The sequence below is a fragment of the Malania oleifera genome, chromosome 5, assembly GCF_029873635.1.
Source record: "Malania oleifera isolate guangnan ecotype guangnan chromosome 5, ASM2987363v1, whole genome shotgun sequence".
NCBI classification, from domain to species: Eukaryota; Viridiplantae; Streptophyta; class Magnoliopsida; order Santalales; family Ximeniaceae; genus Malania; species Malania oleifera.
In genome coordinates this window covers 80805667-80820554 of record NC_080421.1, presented here as the reverse complement: position 1 = coordinate 80820554, position 14888 = coordinate 80805667, and positions in this window count along the sequence as shown.

The following is a 14888-nucleotide window of genomic DNA, read 5'->3' as shown; positions in this document are numbered from 1 at the left end:
TATAAACTCCTTAAAAAATCTAACCGTTAGGGACATATTAGTCATTTTAAAAAATATTTAAGTGAGGTTAATAGAAATAACAATGTTTTTAACCTCGATAAGATTCGCCAACCCGAAAGCACCGATCGATCATACTTAAGGTTCGGTTGACCGAGTATCTAAGTTCGGTCAACTGGGAAATATTTGAACTAGAAGGATTGTTGACCAACTAGAAGGTTTCAAAAGCGATTTTCCCAAATCTGCGCGATTCGGTCGACCATTTTGTTTTGAATTATGAAGTTCGATCGACCAGACGATTGGAATCTCCCACGTAGGGGTTTAATCGACCAGGGTATTACCCATATATTCTTGGTCGGTCGATCGATGGGTCAATATGTTGACCTAGGGAGGTTTGGCCGACCAGGGCTTCCCTATATATATTTGGTCGGTTGCCCCAATGGGAGTTCAATCGACCAAGGGACTCAGTGAAACTGAATTCAGTCGACTAAACATGTCAATTTTGGCATTTTCTATCCTTTTCTTTGTTTAAAATGCTTTGTCTATTCATATAATGATTAATGTTAAAAATATAGAGCATATTTTTATGAAGTATGAGGAGTCCTAAGGCTTTTTTTAGGACATCGAAAAAATCCGGCGTCAGTTGATCAAAGGGATCACCCTAAGGTCCTGTTGCTCCCTATGGTCATGTTGAGCTTTATTTATATCATGCATGCAGATGCAAATATTACAAACCAAATAAATAAAAAAAAAACTAAATGCAATACAAGTGAAATTTAAATGTCTTCAATCTTCTTTACTCTTATGATTTCCTTGAAATATGTCAACTGATGTATATGTTCTTTGAGTTTCTTCTAGCTTCCATTTTCAGTCTCCTTATGTGTGCGCTAACATATCAAGTCTGTTCAAATACTGGATACACACATAAGAAATTTGCGATTTGTCATTATCAAAACTAGAGATCGGAATCAAAAAATCAACATACGCTAAACATTATGTCAGGTCTACTGACAGTCAGATATAGTAAGCTACCAATCATCCCACGATAAAGCTTAATGTCTACTGGTATACCTTGTTCATTTTTGTATAATTTCAAGGAAGAGCTCATAGGTGTTCTTAGTATTTTTCCAAATTCCATATTAAACCTTTTAAGCAAGTCTCTAATGTACTTCGATTGGTTTATAAAAATTCCCTGTTTTGCTTGTTTAATATGAAGTTCTAAGAAGAAATTTAATTCACCCTTTATCTTAAATTCATTTTGTACACAACTTGCAAACTCATTGTGTAGCTCTTCATTTTTGCTCCAAATATGATATCATCTACGTATACTTGTACTAGGAGAAAATTTTCATTTTTAGTTTTTATGAAGAGTGTTGTATCAATCTTTCCTCTAGTAAATCCATTTTCCAATAGAAAACTGCTTAGCCTTTCATACCAAACTCTAGGAGCTTGCTTTAGACCATACAAGACTTTAGTTAATCTATGAACATGATTTGGATGCTTATGATTTTCAAAACCTGAGGGTTGTTCTACATATACTTCTTCACTTATGTATTCATTTAAAAAAGCATTTTTGACATCCATTTGATACATTTTAAAATCTTTAAAAGTAGCATAAGCTAGCATCAATGTCAAAATGACCGTGGAGTTTGGGCGTCCGAGTTGTTGGAAAAAGTCAGGGTTAAGTATTCGGTCGATCGAAAACGTTACGTTCATTTTGGTTCGGTCGTTCGAAGTCAGGTCAACATTTCAAACTTTCAACTGATTGGTCGATCAAGGCATTTTTAACATGCCTGGTTCGGTTGCCTGAATCCCTTTCAATTTTCAACCTAGGTTATATTTATCCCTGTTATTTTCCTTAGGTGAAGTGCAAAGTACTAGGGTCTCTCTAAAGTCTAGGCATTTTAATTTACCCTAAAAACCTGGCGTCGGTCAACCGAAGTCAGCCCTAAGGTCTGTCTATGATTTTTTTTTAACATCATGCAGGATGTATACAATTATTACAGACCAACATATAAAAACTTAAATGCATTATACAAATAAAATCAAAATGTCTTCTTCTTGATCTTTTTTACTCTATAATCTTTATAGAAAACCCTTGATCATATGAGTTTTATGTGTCTTTGGCTTCCCTTTTCAGTCCCCTTGTGTGTGTGTTGAATTATAACCTATTCAATCACTAGATACACACATAAGTAACTTATAGTTTGTCATTATCAAAACCAGGGATCGGACTCAAAAAACTAACAATCTTCCCTTTTTTGATGATGACAAACGCTTGAGAGCAAAATGGGTACAATTTGAAAAGGGTCCCCCCCCCCCCAAGGAGAATATGCATAATATAAAATACAAATAATAAAACTCAAACATATTAACAAAAGAAAACATTACAAATAATTATGCATTTAAGTTTTTACGTTAAAGCACATACTTAGAAATTTTACCCCTATGTTTCAGTCATTATCATTTTACTCAACAACATTCTCCCCCATTTGCCATCAGTAAAAAGGACTAAATTAAGTAGAAAAGTTTGATAAGTTACAAACTTAGCAAAGAGAACTCCCCCTTTTTTTTTTGAAAAGATTTTCAATTTGTTTATCAAATACTCTCATTTTATGCTTTTGGCATTAATTTTTCATAAAACACTAACTGGTCATTGAATATAAATAAAAACATGATAAACATGGTCAGACCAGAGGTATTCTCAAACCATTGCAATTAAGACAATACAACATAAGACTCGCAAAAGATTAAAATTTAAAAGCATGCGGCAAATGAAAAAGTAGGTTTGAGCAAAAACATGGTCTAACAAATTCATGTGCAATTTATGAATAATCCATGAACCAGTTACGCAACACCCTAAAAACATTTCATGACAAATAATTTTAAAACAAAATAGTAAGTCATGAAGCATAAAACACACAAGCAAGATATAAAAATATATTTCATGTAGGTACGTTTCTTGCTTTTGAAATTACGTATATAAATAAATAAATATATATATATATATATATATATATATATATATATAATATCCCCTTAAATTTTTCAATAAATACTTGGGGAATATGCTTGCTGAAAAAGAAACTTTAATTTAAAACTTTAAGTAAATATTATTTTTTTGATTTATCATTTAAGTATGATTCATAATATGATCAGAAAAATGCAACCATACAGATCCAAAGATATTAAATAAATTTAAAGTAGGGATCATATGGAAAAACCAAAGTCACTGTGGCAAGTATTTGCATGCATACATACTTGCATTACACTCAAGGATGATGTTCATTTAAGACCATTCCTTCTATATTCATCATATCAAAGAATTTTAGTATGTAGCAAGTAATAGACATTTAGCACATATACGTATGACATATTGCATTTTAGTTTAAAGCGCGATAGCCAATCAACACTATACTCAAAGGTAATGCAATAGGAGTTCAAAAAGGAATGACACAACTTAAAGTCTACAATGAGTGTGTGCAGAATATAAAGCTCCTCCTTAAGTCATGCAAATCACCCAGTTACATGGACTTGAATGTTATGACATGATGATCAACTATTAAGGTCTAGAGTGAAATTTATAATCCAAAGATTATGACCAAATGGTATCCATGAACTAGTTCATCCTAAGACACACAAAAATTATGTACATGCCTTCAATTTATATAGCGGTTTAGATTTAACATGTACTAACCTATTTAATTACTGTGCATTCTAAGAAAGGAAAAGTGTTACTTACGCTAATTAAAAATTTATTTCACTAGGTATATCAGACAGTATAAGCACTCATTTTAACGTAACTACACTAGTTAACTATTAAAGCATTTTATCATGTGACCAGTGCGGTCTTCATGTGCATGCATCTTTTACTAAGGATGAATAGTTAATATTCTTTTATAATTCACTCATCATTTCAAAAACATTTTAGCATGCATCAAATTATTATCATAATACATAATTTTATTTTTGGAAAAAATTTTACCGAAATTTTGGTAGCATTTAATCTATAAATTGAACATTTTTCCATTTTTTCATATACCTAAAACCTAATAAATTCACGCAATCAATTTATAATTCAACTAAAGCACGCGAGAACCTATACTCCCTGCCAGCATGCAATTCACATCACTGCATCTGTCATGCAAGAGGCATTCAAGACAAGTATGCATTCTGTAGTTCAAACAATAGTTCATAAAAATATAAACTATCCATCAGAAGATAAAATCATTACGTAAGTAATGGATAGTGACATTCAGCTAAAAAATAGTATATGTTGAAAAAGTATAATCCATTCATCAAAAAGCATTACCAACAAATCATCTAATAAACATAATAAGATAAGTATAATACTATTTATTGCTTATTGGATGAGTTTTAAATTTTTTGCTTTCCCTTTGTTATGCAGCTAAAGAGTTTTATATTTAATCAATAGTATTTGACATAACCAATATTTTCTAATATGAGAATGAGCCTATGAATTCCTTAAATTTAAACATTTATGAGCATTATGAGTTCAGAGTTGTATGATAAATAGTACTATGATAAATTCCCTAAACCTCATTATTATGTGATGGACAAAGTAGTATGCTATATTTAAAAATATTTGTACTACAACACATATAACATCATTTCACAAATTAAAACCATTGTTCATTTAAAGGGGATTTTCAACCAAAATCATTCTACAACCAATATTGTTATATAATAGCCAATCATAAATGATATTTATTTATATTAAGCATAGATTGAACATAACACTTTAATTTTTATATTAGCTTGTCTTTTCAATGGTTCTCAGGATGATAATAATGTATACAAAAATTTAGAATTTTAATCACACACACTATTTAAGAATTTAAAGCAATATACCCCCTTTTACAACAATCTCTAAGATCTTATGAGTATATGAAAATTTCTATGAAACGAACCTCATAAGATATCAAGTAATTTTAAAAAAATCATGATTCATACAAAGATTTAACACAAAATATAACATACAAATCATGACATGAAAAATACAATAAAGTAGAAGAAGAAAAATATATACCTATCCATTTTACTCCTCCTTAAACGTTTAAGCTCGAAGTGATGTCTCTTTCTCTCTCGATTTTTCCAAAATTCTATTGTTCCCAAAATTCTTCAGACTACTACAAGACACAATCTTTTGAAGACCTTAGTAACTAAGGAACAATATAACACATGAATGACACACAAGATGATATGCATTAAAATCATGTCATGTAAATTCAAATCATTTTCATGTTTGGGAAACTATGCATTTTAACAATATTTTCAATAAAATATGAAATACTTTACCAAACACTTTCCAAAACCTCCAATCAACTGATTTTACAAAAACATTTTCAATATCCAAGCAGTAAAATCTATACAATGAAAACAGTGGAGGATTTGCAAAGAATTGACCCTCAAAACTGTGATACACCAAAAAATGAGTCGTTACAATCTTTATGCAAATAGCAATTAAGTTTATTGCAACCAAACTCAGATACCAATTGTTGGAATTTGTGTGATCCTAAGAGGGGGATGAATTGAGTTTTAAAACATTTTAGCTAAATTAAGCATTTCGCTGATTTACCACAAATCATATCTCATTCAATATACATACATGTATGTAAAATAATAAAATGATAAATGAAAATATACACGTATACAGTATATTTTATTTAAATCAAATGTGTGTATGCAAATAATTATGACATCAAATAAAGATTCATACACATGTTAAAATTAAAGTGTAGAAACTTAAATAAGATAGAGAAAGTGTGACAAACATATTTTTTATCAATGTTCGACCAAACCAACTTACTTCCCCGCCTTGGGCATACCCCCTAAAGATTCCACTAACATTGCTCACTTAAATAGGTGGAGTAGAAGCCGTTTACATCATCTCCTTATGGAGCGAGAAAAACATCAATTCGATTTCCAGACTGAATTGAACTAGTCTCATTTATGGGGTTGCGACTCCCCAGTTTAATTTTCGGACTAAACCGAACCGGTCTCACTTACAAAACTGAGACTCTCCAGTTTAATTTTGGACTGAACCCAACCGGTACATGAAAAATATTTTTGTACATATTAAAATGCTTTTAAATACAAGTAGAGATGTACAACATTTACGCTCATAAAATATGCACTCCTCTAAAGATATGAAATAATGGTTAGTAGAGAATGTGTGTTTTTCTAAATAATATTTTTGAAATCTTTAAACAAAAAAATATAATGAATATTTCAAAGATTTAACCTAAAATGAATATTTCTCCTAAAAATATTTTTTAATGAAATAATTGGAGAAAACTTTAAGCTTACTCTTAAAAATTATTTTTGAGAAATTAAAGTATATGTGAGAGTAAGTGATCTAAAATAAATGCCCAAAACAAATAAGCTCTCTTTCGAAATAATTTTTGCAATAAAAATTAAGTTGACGGAACTTTGATTAAGTGAAAAATTAGAGAAAAAATATTTGTTAATCAAAGTTACTAATCTTGACTTATGAAGGAGTATATATAGAGTCTGAAAATTTTTTGACCATTGGGGACACGTTGGGTATTATTAGAAAATTTTAATTAAATTTTAAACCCATTTTAGCATTTAAAAATACTCCAACCCGAGAATTTTGGTCGATTGAGTTATAAATTCAGTTGCCCGAATACTCACAAAACAAAAAACGTGTTTTAAACATTCGGGTGCCTAAAAATAAGTTTGGTTGGCTGAACAAGGTAATTTTCCAAACTGTTCAATGTTCGGTCACCTGTTCCTAAGTTCGGTCTACCGAACTGGCCATTGCGCTCACCTAAGGTCAAAATGACCATAGAGTTCGAGCGCCCGTGTTGTTGGAAAAAGTCAGGGTTAAATATTCGGTCAAACGAAAACGTTACATTCATTTTGGTTCGGTCGCGCGAAATCAGGTCAACATTCTAACTTTTCAACTGATCGGTTGACTGAGGCATTTTTAACATGTCTGATTTGGTTGCCCGAATTTCTTTCAATTTTCAACCTATGTTATATTTTATCCCTATTATTTTCCTTAAGTGAAGTGTAGGGTCCTAGGGTCTCTCTAAAGTCTAGGCATTTTAATTTACCCTAAAAACCTAGCATTAATATTTCGAAGTCAGCCCTAAGGTATGCTTACGATTTTCTTTGAGTATTAAGACATATCATGCAGGATGTATGCAGTTATTACAGACCAATATATAAAAACTTAAATGCATTATACAAATAAAATCAAAATATTTTCTTCTTAATCTTTTTTACTCTTTAATTTTCATAAAAAAAAAAAACTCTTGATCATATGAGGTTTATGTGTCTTTGATTTCTATTCTCATTCCTCTTATGTGTGCGTTGAATTATAACATGTTCAATGATTAGATACACACATAAATAACTTGTTATTTGTCATTATCAAAATCAATGATCTGACTCAAAAAACCAACATAGATTGACTTTTTCATTGTGATCTCTAAACATAAATAAATATGTAAAGACAAAAGCACAAAAAAAATAATTAAGAAAATTATTTGACATTTAAGAATGTTTATAGAAACTATTGCCAAATATATTTTAGAAAATATTTTCAAATATTAAAAACATATATTTTATTAACATTTTGTGATTTTTAATTTTTAGAAAAATATTTTAAAATATCAGTTCGCATCATTTAGAATTTTGGAGAAATAATGTGTTCACACCTCCATGTCTTCATTTCACATACAAATTCTATGTTACTTGATAAATTTTATTTATAGTGAAGATGAAGATAAATTATTATTTGAGTTAAAAGCTAATATTATTGTCTAGAGAAGTTGTATGGTAAAATAAAGTATATACAATTTTGTTTTGTACTCTTTTCTACACTAATAAATTAGACAAATAAACTTTTGAAATTAAAAATTCATACGACGTAAAATATCAAAAATTAACAATTAATATTTAATTAAACTCATCATATAACATCAAAGCACATTATTAAAAAATATATATTTCATGCAGAGTTCATAAAAATCAGTTTTCAAATATTACAGATAATCTCAATACAATTATTTTCTATTTTTTTAATCTTTTTAATAAAGTAATAAATAGTAATTAGGCATAATTATAAGTTGTAATTTTAGGTAATTAGTGATTATTTAAAATAAAAAAACAGTGAAGTCAATTGTAACATGCACTCTGTGTGTGTGTGTGTGTGTGTGTGTGTGTGTGTATATAAAATTAAAATAGTAAAAGACTAACCCCTTTTTTTTATCAGTTAGGACTAGAAAAATCCCGTTGCAGGTTATTATTGTTCTGCCTCCGGATTCATGAAGAAGGCATGAAGCTCCCACTCCACAAAGCTGTTCCCTGATATCAGAAGTAGAGAGTTGAAGCCTCTCCGATTGCTGCGGCGGAGACGTCGACCACTCCGGCGAGCTCCCTCCCACGACCGCGTGGCCTATCTTAAATTGAGCGTTGAGACCGTCGAACTTTGCCGAGAGCATATGGGTTGTTTCACAAAAATCAAATTGATGTATTTTCATCAGGCCATTGGATCCTGCAGATGCAAATTGATTGCGAGAAGAGCTTTAAGATTACCAAAAGGGCAGAGGAGAATACAAAACAGAGTAAAACAGAGGAGAAAAACAGAGTAATCAAGTTTCAGGGCAGTGGGGGACAATGACATATTTTAAAATTAGAGAGCAGAGATAATATGAGTTTACAAAAAATAATAAATCCTCGGATAGAATGTTCTAGAGCTTTGGCTTGCCTTTAGGAAAGCTCTGGAACTTCCCTTCCGGTGGGGCATAGCAAAATGGGGGAGACATGGCGGATGCGTACGTGGCTTTGTCTTTCAATCCTCTTTTTAATTGTTAATTAAAAATTTCCAGGTTTATTTTTTATTTTTCTAATTTTTAATTAATTAAAAAAACATAATTAATTAAATACATTTTAAATTTTAAAATCAAACATTCATTTTCCATTCTTTTTCTAATGAAAAAAAAAAAAATTTAGGAGATTACAAGGTGCCCAAATATTATGATCAATATATTTATAGTAAATATATCCTATAAAAAATGTTAAATAATTTTGAATTGAATATAAGTTCCAATTTTTATTTCTTGTAAATAGTTTGAATGTTGATGATGTGCCATATTGAGCATGTCAATTTATTATTTTTAATAAATAATTTTGAGAGTGGGAATAAGAAATATTTTTGAAGACAATCAGTCGATGCTAATTTTAAGTTACACCAAGGAATGATCCTTATTTGACTCAAAATTTTTACTAATGAATTTGCTAATATCTAAATCAGATTTGAGATTATTTTTAAACTCAAAATCTCTATAGCCTTCGGGAGTTTTGAATTTTTAGTCAAAAGAGTTCTTGCATTATTCATACTTAGTCAAGTCAAAATCCACATTTTGCTTAGTATAATTAGCCATTATGGAGTCCTCAAAATTTTTGGGCTCAACCTCTTCATCCACTTCTTTGTATTCAACTAGTAAATATATATATATATATATATATATATATATATATATATATAATATTTATATACATTTATATAATATTTTTTATTATTTCTTTACTCCTATTTGCTCTGAAATCTCTTTGAAATTTGGTACTAACAACCGATTTTGTATACGTATATGTATATATATTTGTAATAATCATCCACATGCAGGGTCATAAAATTAAAAATATCGAAAATAAAAAAGTGAGATCACGTGCAACATGTTAGGAAATTTAATAAAATAAAAGCAATAAATTTAAATACAAATAAAATACAAATATAACCATGATTCACAAATAGGTCGAGGCCCGGATATCTCGCTCTCTTTAAGGACATTCAAGCCCTTTGCGACTTTTGGCTTAACCCACGGACTGGTGTAGAACTTCTCAAGACTTGTTTCCCCTAGGATACAACAACCATATCTGAATTGTATGACTCTTTCCAATTCTGCACAAACTAAGGAGTCCAAAACTTCACTAAAAACACATTTCTTTACTTGTCAAACTCACTAGACTCAAAAGAAAGATGATATGATGAGAATAAAGAGAAGAGATTGGTGCATTGTGCTGATGCCTCAAGGGTCTATTTATAGGCACAAAATGACCATTCATTCTCCATGTACTTAATAAATAAGATGTGTATATATTAAATTGGTACAAACCTAGTTTCAAGATACATTCATATAATTTATGAAATACATGAATGAATCACATAATTAAATATAGATACATAACCCAATCCAAGGTACATACTCTTTTCCAATATAATAAATAAAATAATAATATTAAAATACACTAACAATCCCCCCCTCTCATTTTAATATTATGTATGTATCATGCATGTAGAGAGTTTAACAATCAAAGAAGAACAATTATGCATAATGAAAGTGTGATTTGCATTGAACCTTCGCTTAGTGATCAAAATCTTCACTCTTATGCACATATAGGTCAAATTTGTCAAGGGTGCTCCAGTAACTCTAACACCCCACTCATAAGAGATGCAGATTGTCATTAAGAGTTTAAACTCAACTTTTTCCATTCCAGGATAAATGTACTTACACCATAGGGATGAGTTTAAAAATAGTAGTGCATTTTTTACGACCACCATATGATTCATTCTTCCCATTGAACCTAATTACGGGATCTTTGGTCCTTGGGTTGGGTATCCTCTTATGTGGTTCATGATTTTACGAGCTTTAATCCCATCCCCCTTGATGTAGTCTAGACCCTTTCTCTTGCTAAGGCATTGACTAATGGATCCACAAGATTTTCATAAGATTTTGTCTAGCTCACATTAATGATGCCACCACTCAAATATGATCTCATAGTACCGTGTTTTCTTTTTATGGGTCTAGATTTACCGTTATAACAATGGTTATTCACTCTATCAATTGTAGCAGTACTATCACAATTAATTAGGATATGTGGTATTGGTTTTTTCCAAAATGAAATTTCATACAACATATCTCTCAACCAACTTGCTTCCTTACTAGCTGATGCTAGAGTAATAAGCTCAGCTTCCATAGTTGAGTTAGAAATTATTGTTTATTTTTTAGATTTCTAGCAAATAGCACCATCACCTAAAGTAAATATATGACCAGTGGTAGAGAGAGAATCACTTGACAAAGTATCTCAATCATCATCACAAAAACCTTCAAGTATAGTAGGATACTTATAAAAAATAAGTCATAATTTTTTATACCAACTAAATATTTCATTGCATGTTCAAGAGCATTCAAATGTTACTCGGCTTGCTAGAAAATCTACTAAGTATACCTACTACATATGCAATGTCAAGTCTATTTAAATTAGTTGCATATCTCATGCTACCAATAATGTTATTATATTTCTCTTGATTAACCACTTCATTTTCATTCTTAATAGGATATAAGTGATTACATGAATCAAAAGGAGTAGTAACATGCTTGCAATTATTATAGCCATATTTATTCAAAAAAATTTCAATGTAATACAACTAATCAAGAAATATACCATCACATGATATTGTAATTTTCATGCCTAAAAAAACATTAGCTACACTTAAATCTTTCATCTCAAAATAATTTTTGAGCATAGTTTTTGTTTTATTTGTGATATGAAAATTTGAACAAAAAATGAGCAAATCATTCACATAGAGGCTAATAATATGTGAATCTCCAAGTGTATTTTGGATTCCTTAAAAGGAGTGTACACCTTGAATCAAGATTTATCATAACAGACATGCCTACTAACATTATTTATCTTATTAATGTTTTTTTTTTCTCTTTAATTTATTGGAGATTTACAATGGAGTTGGGCTACAAAACGGATGGTAGCTCATTTCCTATCCCTTGGATAATTCAAATATGAGACTTCTAATATAAAAGTCCCAACCTTTATTAAAAATATATAAGTTTCACATTTATATTACATTTGCATTTCATTTACTTTATATTTACATTTGCATTTTATTTTCATTTGTATTAAGTAGTATAAATACTTGTTGCTCTTGCATTTTGATAAATAATAGAAAAAAAAGGGAGCAGCCCGGTGCACAAGCTTTCGTGTATGCGGCGTTCGGGGAAGGAGCGGACCACAATGGATCTATAGTACGCAACCTTACCTTGCATTTTTGCAAGATGTTATTTCCATGCCTCGAACCCGTGATCTCTAGGTCACACGACGACAACCTTACCGTTGTACCTGATAGATAATACAGATAATAAAAAAAATTCTCTCTCTGTCTCGCAGTGGCTCTCTTTTTTCTTTTTTCATAGGGCAATGCAAGTGTTCTATTCGGAGTGTGTTAGGTTCGTCGACGATGGTGATTGGAACATCTAGCTCGTGATTTCATACGTTGCTGCACATCTTTTCCTACACCTTCTCCTTTGTAGGAATCGCTATCACTCCTCAAAATCCAAAATCTAGAACTACATGATATTATGGATATGCTTATTTTTCTTCTTCTTTTTCAGCAGAATTCATTTTTTATACCTTTAATCACTCAAAAGTCCCCTTCTTAGACACAAGTATATAAACGAGAGAGTAGCTTATTCCATATGAATGCCTTTGTTTTGGTGACTAAAAGTTATGGGTGTTGACCCACCCATGTGGGTGCATTTATTTTTTGCTCGGGAAGATATAACTTGTTGACTCTTTGAGTCTAATCTTGTTTTGATAATGACAAATCACTTGGTATTTGATCTGTGCATTGAGAATATGAGCAGGAACATTACTTAGCATGAACAGAAGGAAATGAAGTCATGAAAGCCACGAGGATTAAAGCATATATATATTTATATATATAATCTGGCACAAGCTATGGAACTAAGAAGAGTAGAAGAATGAAGATGCAAGCATCTTATGCAAGGATCAAGTTCAAGATCGTCATCGGAATGGGTACTTAGAATTGATGTATGTGCATATTTTATATAACATAGTTAGAAGCTCAAAATATATACATATGCACCTCATGAAAACCTTCTAGGGTTAAATATGGATTTAGAGAACTTATTTTTAAACTCTGGAAAATGTTTTATAAGAGGTTAAAGCAAGAGAGCTCAAATGATTTTGAAAAACTAAACAGAAAATTCGGAAGTGGGTTTGCCCAGACGACTGAGGATTACCTTGAGAAGTCTGAAGATTCAACTTCGGACGACTGAAGTTTTACTTCGAACGTCTGAAGAATTCCCTCAGAAGACTAAAGAATTAGTTCAGTCATCTGAAGAATTAATTTTGAAACACAGAACAGGTAGAACACCTTCAGACGTCTCAACGTTCAGTTCAGTCGTCTAAACTAGGGACTTTAGAAGACTGAACCCTCAGTTCAGTTGTATGACCTTGTGTCTAGACTATAATTTTCAGTGCTTTAAGGAACATCAGACGTCTGAAACCGAATCTTCAGTCGTATGAACCTGCGGGAAGTTTAAAAATCTGATCTTTAGCGAGAGAACACATAGGTTATACACTTGATCAAATTGATCCAATGGTTAGGACTTATCCTAAGGCCATGATTACGTATATAATCAACCTCTAAACCCTAGTGCCTTAAGCTTGGGCATGAGATTGAGTGTCTTAAATGTTTAGCACAACTTAGGAGAGCATTGAACACACTGCTAAACTCTTGCTTGGGATTTCAAAGCATATACGTCAAATCTGAGCTAAGGCTACATTGATTTTCAAAAGGCATTCTAGCGATTGTTGTGCATTCAGCTTGGTATTGAGGTTTGGTAAATCGATCTATTTGTTACTACTTATTCTCAAAGAATTTTTCATCTAAAAAATTTATCATTAAATATTATTTGAGAGATTGATCTTGAGTGTACTTATATATATTGAAAAGATTACTACTTGAGAAAAGTTTTGCCAATGGTTGAATATTTTTGATTCAAGTGTTTATTCATTTAAAGACTCAATATTTTTTGATATTACAAAACCACTTGATTAAATATCCTAAGAGCTTATAAATATATATATTATTGAGGGATATTTTCTGAAAATATTTATTAGGTTTTTGATCTTTGGAACTAATATTATATATATATATATATATATATATATATATATATATTCATATTCATATACAAAGATCATATGTGTTTTGGATATTTGGAACAAAATTGATCGACTTAGATTTTTGGAGCAAAACTGAATTACATATTTGTATTGAGATCATTTAATTGGATTCAATATTTGAAGCAGAATAGTCATATTCTTTTAAATCAAAGATTATTCAAAGATTTTGTTGATCACATTACATACACTCATTGAGCTTCAAGTTTTTATCATATGGATATGTGTTAGGAATTTCTATTATACTCACCAGCTTGTGTAGAAACATTCTTGAGTTTTTGTAGAACAGTTATATTGTAATCATAGTTGGGGTTATAAATTGGGTTTGAGGAGAGAGTTGTATCTCTTGTAAGCAGCAGATTAGGAGGAAGCTGTACCTCTTGTAAGTAGCGGATGTATGTTAGAGGAGTAGGGATTTAGTGGAATCCTTGAGTGGGTTACTTAAGCGAGGACATAGGCCGGGTTAGCTGAACCTCGTAAAAATTGTGTTTGCCTTCTCTCTTCCTTTACTCCTTTTAATTTTTGCAACGCATTTCATCACCTATCTTGCATGTGTGTATGTTGAATAACCTTACAAGCACTTAGTAATTATTTGGGTATAATTGAATATAAAATTATTGGATTGAATTAATTTCAATCCTTGGTGATTGTTTGTGTTAAACCTTAAAATAGGGACTGAATGTTGAAGTAAAATTAAATATTTTCAAAATTCCCAATTCACCCCCTCTCTTGGGATTACACTTGAATTAACACAGCTCGTGGAGCATATGGGTCATACTCGATTTTGATAATGACAAATACTCTTTGTATTAGATGGCTTTCAAGTTTGTGTG